The following is a 10,000-nucleotide window of genomic DNA, read 5'->3' on the forward strand; positions in this document are numbered from 1 at the left end:
CATTGAAATCATTTACGTACTACGAGGGACTCACGAAAACGTAACCGTACAGTGTCAATCAACTCCAAGTTGTTTTCGGAAGACAAGCATCAACGATTTTTATGCCTTCGATAAATTAATTTCTTCTTGATATTTAAAGAAAACGAATCCCTTAATTTGTCTTATGTTAAGTGAAGATTATAAAATAAAAACAGGTTTTTTTCCAAATTAACTAACACAGCCTATAAATGAATAGTGAGTATGTATAGTATAATCATCGCATTTGCAAAATAACTCGACTGCAGCTTTCAATATCATCTGTTGCTAGGAAAATATATATGTAATATAATGATTCTGAAACTCATCTGAGTATTCCTTCATGTGCACACGAGAGAGAGAGAGAGAGAGAGAGAGATCTTTGATATTACATTTCTCATGATCTAACTCATGCGTGCCAGGAAACACATTAAACACGAAATATCTCATATATATTACCTTTTCATCAGATATTTTAAACAATATCAACTCCACCATAAGTTTAACAGGCGTTTTAAACTATAAAATCTAATTAAAATATTAAAAAAGAATTGAAAATACATTTAAGTGAATTACAAATGATTTTTGCAAAAATTAAATTCAAAAATAATAACATAGACACTAAAGAAGATACTTTACTTCTTTATAGTTTATGACAAATCAATAACAAAATCACATCGGCCTATTTTTTTTCCCCCTCGCGCTTTAAACACATAAAGACGGCGTTTAAACTGGCGCCAATCAAGAGCCCCATTACAGTGATCCCCAGGAGCGGTTTAAATGCCTGGCTCTTTCAGATGAACGGAGGGGAGGGGGGCTATTTAAACCATTCATCCGCCAGGAAGAATTTAAAGGTATTCATTCAAACTTAACTGAGCTATTTGATTCAACGGACTTTAAATGACTCTCCCCTTTTTAAAGCCAGAGGCGTTGTTGCCATCGAGTAGGAAGTGATGATATTGTACTTAAATGTATTTTCAATTCTTTTTTACTATTTTAATTAGTTTATAGTTTAAAATGCCTTTTAAACTTATGGTGGAGTTAATATTGTTTAAAATACCTGATGGAAAGGTAATATTTATGAGATATTTCGTGATTAAGATAGGCTCCACTTTGGAGGGGTGCCGATCGTAAAAATATTTGCCAAAAATACACTAATCAAGACAGGCTAATGAATTTATCAGGCATTATTAGCACTATAATAACGCATATTCTCTGTGAGTTTTATCATCCTACAGGGAAAATAAATGATTTTATGAAAATAAATGTGAAATTCAGGGCACCTTGTACTGAAGGTTATTTGGTGATCGGTGAGAAACTACAGTCTTGAATAGAAATTCGGTCTGATAGAATGTTGGTATATTTCCCTGGAACGTGCACATAAATCATTATCAAAATAGAACAGTAAATAAGCACGTAACAACAACAAAAAAAGAGAGCAACAACTGAAGCGAAAGCACAGCCGATAAATATGGAAATCGCAAATATAAAAAAAATATTATAGTATCTCTCTAAATTGGTCGATGTCGTTTTCTACGTTTCCTACGAGTAGTTTCATCTCAGAAAACCATTTTAGGGGTATCTAAAGTAATTTTTCAAGTTTCTTGTCCTCAGAAAAAATCGCTTTTTTGCTTTTTCTCTGGTTTGGTTTTTTCGGGAAGGGGGGCTGGGGGTGTATTTGTTTGATTGTCCTAAATAATATAATTTTTAGATGTTTTAGGCTATCAAGTGACATAATAACTACAAACTCTCAGAAGGTTTTGTCCCTAAATCGAGGTTTGAATTTTTTTTGAATATTTCTTCGGCGGGGCTTTCGCTGAACTTACCTGAAGTTGTTGCTCTTTTTTTTTTTTTTGTTACGTGCTTACTTACTGTTCTATTTTGATAATACTTCATGTGCCTGTTCCAGGGGGATATACTAACATTCTGTCAGACCGAATTTCTATTCAAGACTGTAGTTTCTCACCGATCACCAAATAACCTTCAGTACAAGGGGCCCTGAATTTCACATTTTTTTTCATAAAATCATTTATTTTCCCTGTAGGATGATAAAACTCACAGAGAATATGCGTTATTATAGTGCAAATAATGCCTGATAAATTCATTAGCCTGTCTTGATTAGTGTATTTTTGGCAAATATTTTTACGATCTTTTACGATCGGCACCCCTCCAAAGTGGAGCCTACCCTAATGTGTTTCCTGGCGCGCATGACTTAGATCATGAGAAATGTAATATCAAAGATCTCTCTCTCTCTCTCTCTCTCTCTCTCTCTCTCGTACACACATTCGGTCTAACTATATTGCAGCCATCTCTCTCTCTCTTCTCTCTCTCTCTCTCTCTCTCTCTCTCTCATACACACATTCGGTCTAACTATACTACAACCATCTCTCTCTCTCTCTCTCTCTCTATCTCTCTCTCTCTCTCTCTCGTGTGCACATGAAGGAATACTCAGATGAGTTTCAGAATCATTACATTAACCTCTATTCACATCTGGACCTCACCCGAAGTATCAAGGTATTTAGAATAGCGAGAAAGCATAAAGTGGCAATTAAGCTTAAAAAAAGCCTGATAAAAAAAAAAAAAAATCATGACACCAGAGGTTCAATGAGGGGACAGATAACCACCGAAGCTCTGTGGGCTGTTTGGAATCACATACAATGATAGTTCATTACAATAGACAATAAACTTAGCAACAGTTATAAAGTTTACGGGCAGCACCAGCCCCGTTTACGGGGAAGGGAGAGGGAAGGGTGATGGGGAAAGGGAGGGAAGATGGAAGGAGGAGTATGAGGATGAGGGAGAGGGAGGATTGAAGGGGAAGTGGAAGGGGGAGACGGGAGGGAATTGAAGAGGAAAGGGGGAGGGGGATGGAAATCCCAGAATCCTTCGGAATTCCCAGAGGCCTTCGGGATTTCCAGTGTGCATTCAAACACACAAACAAAAAAGAGTTTAGTATTATAATATGAACAGATAGATATACAGCATTAAGCTATTCCGCCTGATCAAGGATGGCTCCTTCAGAAAAGTAAGGATGATGACTGACACATTCAATGGCGGCTTGGGTTATAAAAACGTTTCACGTTTGAGATATGTTTGCTGTATGTAATGAATCTGATAATGATTTGCGTCCACGGAATAATTGTTTAGGCTCGACGTCTTGGAGTATGAAGAGGGAGGATGAGTAGGTTGCACTTTTCCCTGGCAATCCTTTCCAGTTCATGGCGCAGTAGCGCGAGGCTTCTTTCATCCTGTGTTAGTTTGTAGGTCAGGTGGCGGTCGTGCAAAATACTACCCTTCATTCAAAGACGGGATCGAAGGGCTTCTTAGGAAACAGTTTTATGCTTGTTTTCCTAGAGATGCCATGTGAATCACAATAGGTTCAGTTCTTTGGCGTTGCGCCGTGCAAGATGCATGGAAAGGAAATGCCGCTGCAAGAGAGTTTGGAACCTTTCCTAAACTACGTACTTTTTTATGAACAATAGGAGAACTACGTTATATTTTGCATACTTGGGGCTTGGTCCTGGGATATCCTGATAAATGGGAATATTAAATTCAACTAACCTCGGAACGTCGGGGCGTTCGTGCTCAATGGCTGTTATATTCTGATGAATAGTCTGGGAGACGATGACATTTTCTGATTTGGAAAGGAAACTGTTAGAGCAGTAACTACAAAATATTTTACGCTTATTGAAATTATTAAATGGCAAAGCAGTCGGTAATAGCATTAGATATTTAATTAAAAGCTTATCGCATTGCTAATAATAATCTAGAACCAAAAATACCATAAAAATAATAGAATTCATTGTAAGCTATTGCACCAGCGCAAAAGAACTCAGCCTTGACTTAGAATAATTCAGAAACATCCCACTGAAACTTCTTTGTGATGTTATACAAGTGAAGGCTAAAATCTTTTAGTTTCTTTCTACGAGAATGAAAAAAAAAAACTTTATTTCGTCTCTTAGAATTGCGTCAGAGCTTGACTAAAAGATATGACTTATATTTAGATTTTTTTTTCTCTCTCTCTCTCTCTCTATCTCTCAGTGTGTGGTGCGTATATATATATATATATATATATATATATATATATATATATATATATATAATATATATATATATATATATATATATATATATATATATATATATATACTATATATATATATATATATATATATATATATATATATATATATAATATATATATATATATATATATATATATATATATATATATATAATATATAAGCGAATACCACGGGAAATGATAGTCAGGAATCCAAGCGCTTTCGTCTTTATTCAGACATCGTCAAGGAGCTACCTTGACGATGTCTGAATAAAGACGAAAGCGCTTGGATTCCTGACTATCATTTCCCGTGGTATTCGCTTATTTATATGAAGTAACGTGCATCTACTGTGATTTTTTAAGCATATATATATATATATATATATATATATATATATATATATATATATATATATATATATATATATATATATATATATATATATATATATATATATATATATATATATATATATATATATATATATATATATATATATATATATATATATATATATATATATATATATATATATATATATATATATATATATATATATAGTATATATATATATATATATATATATATATATATATATATATATATATATATATATATATATATATATATATATATATATATATATATATTATATATATAAGGTCAGAAACATCATTCAGTAAGTTGGTCGTAACAAGTAAAAACATCCAGGAAAGTATTAGCTATAGAATATTACAGAATTAAAAGACAAGATTGTTAGAAGTAGTGCTCCGTAGTTTCACTACTGCTTAGCTTGACTTACTTGAAAAAAAAAGTTGTGTATAGATTGAACTTCAATGAAACTAATATTGATACATCTTATCTGTACTTAAAGAGATATAAGGCATAATCACTATAAAATATCAAGATGATGCAGAAAGATCTGAGTAAGATCAGGTTTTGAATAATTTGTACGGTAGCCTATTCTGATATGCAAATGTTTCAAATTAATAATCAAATTTCCTTTAACACATCGTTGTGTTAAGCGTCTGGTTGACTTAATATATTTTTCTTAGACTCTTCTCTTTCTCTTCTTTAAAGGATCAAATAATTATGTAAACGTGATGCGATAATCTATAAACTTGAAACTAAAACAGATCTTGATTTCAGTGAATTTCAGTTCACCTCGCTGTAATTTGTAAATCAATTGTAAATATTCATGGTAAATATCATAAGGGCATAAATTCAGCAGTTACTTAGGAGCGCTCATCAACATTCGATTATAGCGTTGACCTTAATTAACGCCTTATTGACTGATAGCTAAGTTCCCTGCCATTTTCCATTATGCCCGATAAAAACATTTTTAATGTAGATCGCATGCAAATAGATAATACGCGGGAATACAATCTCAGTGAGAATTTCTTTGGATAAAAGATTTACTGCGCACCCGGACGTTTGGATCATTAAGAACAGCGTGAAGTTTGGTCTCTAAACTTCCTTGAAGTGGTCACTGATTGTTATGTTAGATTAGAGAGCTATTAATATGAGGTCCCCCTGATTAGAACGCCTATATGCGAAAGGAATGAATGAAATGGGGAACTCATGAAAAAAATAAAGACGACTCAACATTCAAATGATTATCTTCGAGGAGAAATTTCAGAAAAAGAAAACACTCGGAAGAAATACTGAAACTTCCCTTTAAAAATATTCTTAGGATAGCCACAGGTAAAGTTTGATTGCGTTCGTGAGGCGAGGGAGGAGAAATTCCAGTTTCAGAAAGTTTTTCAAACGATTCACGGAAGTACCGGGAGACCTTTGCTTCTTTTAGTCTTTACTAAATCCAGATATATTGATTCATTGATTGTTTTCGCGCGAACACCACAATAATAACAATTAGTTTATTATAAATGATATTGCAAAGAGTATTTCAGTGTCTAAATTCAGGTACTGTATCCTAATATGAAGTTGACCACTTACGTTCATTGCAATGTTATTATCATTAATTTGTTGCTGTTTTGGTTTAATGCATTTCCAGAAATTTTTATTAATAATAAACATATCTTTAGAAAAAATGATCTTCATCAATTCGATATAATGACAATACGGAGTGAAATGAACCACCGGTGTTTTTCCCTGTTGAGAGAGAGAGAGAGAGAGAGAGAGAGAGAGAGAGAGAGAGAGAGAGAGAGAGAGAGGAGAGAGAGAGCATAATGTAAAACATTAATAGGTCCACGTTAATAGCCTAGGAATTTGATCTTTCGGATTGTAGAATGTAAGGCTCATTTCTGTTTGCCATAGCTGTGTGTACCGTTGCTATATTAAAAATTTGATGTAATCTCAACGGAGAGAGAGAACCGATTCATTATGAATGGATACACCTTTGGAACTCTATTTGTAATGGTTGTACTGTAATTGAATTTGAATTCCTGAATGGTTAGGGAATTATACATAAGCGCTTTTGGGTTACTAGTGGCAGTTGCATAGAGATTACAGAATTATCTTAGCATCTCTGTTGGGGAATTGCGTATGATATACTTAACAATATAAGTTACTCTTGAATACGCTTGACGTGTGTTCTTACCATATATCCTTTTTAAATAAGTAAATGGGAAAACTAGATACACAAAAGTGGAGATAGCTTAGTTGAATTAGCGTTCGTGTTGATAAGGTGGAAGTACGTATAATTAGCTCCTTTGACATTTGAAAAACTACGCATCTGAAAATGAAATGAATGCAAGATCCATTACCCCTCTAAAGGTCGGTGTACGACAAAGACCAAAAGGGTTTCCTTCTTCCATTTATATTAAAAAAAAAATCCATTCAGGAATCCTTACTATTAGTAAAATCGTGTTCCTATAAGTTCAGGAAAAAAATTCTGCAGTTTTCTGTTCCTACAGAAATGCGTTTTATCTTTCCTCATTTTATGGCATTCTTGAACAAACTAAAAAAATCAATACGAACACATCTATGTTTCACACGATGAGCATTGGAATTATTTTATAGTGAAAGATTAGCAGTTCATATTCAGCTCCACAAACCTCCCATGAAAATATACAAAATAGCATTCTGTTGAAATACCACTGCAACATTTACAAGATTGTTATTTCATACAAGTATGTATGTATGTATGTGTATATATATGTGTGTGTGTGTGCCTGTGTCTTTGTCTGTGTGTGTAATATACGTATATACGTATGAAATACCAATCTTGAAAATGTTGCAGTGGCATTTCAGCAGAATGCTATTTTGCATATTTTCATAGGAGGTTTGTGGAGCTGAATATGAACTGCTAATCAATGTTCATCGTGTGAAATATAGATAGGGTTCGTACTGATTTTTTTTTGTTTTTGTCCAAGAATGCCATAAAACGAGGAAAGATAAAACTCATTTCTGTAGGAACAGAAAACTGCAGAATTTTTTCTTGAACTTATGGAACGAAATTATATATAATATCTATATATATATAATATATCTATATATATATATATATATATAGATATAATATATATATATATATATATTAATATATAATTTTATATATATATATATATATATATATATATTATATATATATATATATATATATTTATATAAATAATATATATTAGTATATATAATTATATATATAAAATATATATATATATAATATATATATATATATATATTATATATATAATATATATACCTATATATATATATATATATATATATATTATATATATATTATATATATATATATATATATAAATGTATTGTATGTATGTATGTATGTGTGTTTATAATCTATATGAATGCCGATCTTTTAAAGGGCGTCTTTATCAAAAATCGGTACAACACCTGTAGACGTCCTGACATACATATTCATAATGGTATGATAAACACAATGACATCCTTTCCTATTCAAGAAAATATTCACTGCTACATCTGCACACACAGGCGCCCAGAGATGCATGTGCAGCCTCCATAAAAGGAAATGAGGCAAAAGTAATAAAAAAGCCGACGAGTATTCAAAGATTGAAGCCGATTGCATTGGTAATTTAAAATGACCGTTAATGCACTGGCTTTTCACTTTGCAAGGTTTAGGATTCACGGAAGGTGAATATAATTCTTCGAATATTTCTTCGAACCAATTCGCATCCACTGAAAGAACATTTTAAGGAAATTGATAACTTATAGAAACATTCATAGGAAACTGAAGAAAATATACGAACTTCTGAAACTGACAGCCCATATGTAACTTCTTTTATTATCATATATGATTACATATAAGTATCAAAATCTATGCAAAATTAAAACATGATTAACACCATTTTAATTATATGAAACTTTCCAAACCACTAATAATAATAATAATGATAATAATAATAATAATAATAATAATAATAATAATAATAATAATAATAATAATAATAATAATAATAATAATAATAATAATAATAATAATGTATTTTGTAAGAGACCCTCTTTTAGGCAAATACTGTTAAAAAGAATGGCAGAATTAAGCGAGTTGATTTTATATATTGTTTTTTCTATTTTCCTCACAATTCGCTTCTCAGGCTCAGCGATGTTTCTGAGTAACTGACCAATATTCATATTGGGAATTTTCAAAAATCATAAATGCTGAAGGTAATCTTTTATTGGAACAGGATATCAGGTCCAGGGCTAGCAGGGGTCGTCGTCAGTGATGGTATTATTCCGTAGGCGTAGTTCAGTTCGGGGCCGGGTTCGTCTTCGGTTTAAGGGCTGGTATTGGTGCTGGTATAGCTGGTATATCTGGTATTACGTAACGTTTCGACCTTCTCGCAGGTCATCCTCGGACGAGTCGTTTGAAGAGACTGTAGCAAGAAAGTCTGTGGGGCGGTATTTATAGCGGCTCGGACCTAGAGTTGCATTCTCATAGGTCGGGCCGGTCTTGGACGAAGTCATGGATCTCGCCTTGAAGGTCTCGGGGATTCTCTCGTGCGAGCGCCACAGTAGTGTGCCTGGGGATGAACGAACAGCGAGATTCAGAATTCAGCACGAAGGTGTACACGAAGCCAACGAACCTGGGTATGTGCATGAACGGTGAGAGCGAGTGCCCTGAGAGGTATAAGCGCTCCACCATCAGCGCCTTCCTCAGGAGGGCCCTCTCACACTGCTCCTCCTGGAATGACACACACAGTGAGTTGGAGCGCGCCGCCCAGGTCCTCGTCGACAACGGACACACCAATCGTGCTGTTGATGAATCTATAAGGAAAAATATGGAAGCCTGGTACCACCAGGAACCCCGCCCCGATGTTGCAGAGCCCATCAAGCTGTTCTACAAGGGACACTTCCACCGGAGGTACAAGGAGGACGAACAAGCCCTCAAAAAGATCATCGACGAAAACGTCAGCCCCGCCGACCCAGACAAAAATATTAAGTTAATTATCTTTTATAAAACGAAGAAGACGAGCAGCCTGGTGATGAGAAACAACCCTTCGGCGCCCCTGCAGGATCCCTTGAAGAAGACGAGTGTGGTCTACCGTTACACATGCCCCGTCCGAGGATGCCTCGGCAAATACGTCGGTATGACCTCCATGCGTTTCTCCAAGCGAATCTCCTGCCACGCTCAAGAAGGAGCCATCTTCAACCACGCCAGGACTGCTCATAACAAACGGATAAAGAGAAATTATATTATCCCTAATATCGAAATAATAGACCAGACAACGGATCCCCGACGTCTGCGCCTCCTAGAAGCCCTCCATATAGGCAAGGAGAAACCAAATCTTAACATCACCCAAGAAACGTTTCTCCTTCCCACCGCCGCCCGGAGAGCAGCGAACGACCCCCCGGCAATACCAGATAATCAGGAGCCCCCACGGAATGACAGGATTCCTGCTACGGACGGAATTCCTGTCGTTCATCACCAGGCACACTACTGTGGCGCTCGCACGAGAGAATCCCCGAGACCTTCAAGGCGA

Source organism: Macrobrachium nipponense, chromosome 3 (assembly GCF_015104395.2).
Source record: "Macrobrachium nipponense isolate FS-2020 chromosome 3, ASM1510439v2, whole genome shotgun sequence".
Taxonomy (NCBI): Eukaryota; Metazoa; Arthropoda; class Malacostraca; order Decapoda; family Palaemonidae; genus Macrobrachium; species Macrobrachium nipponense.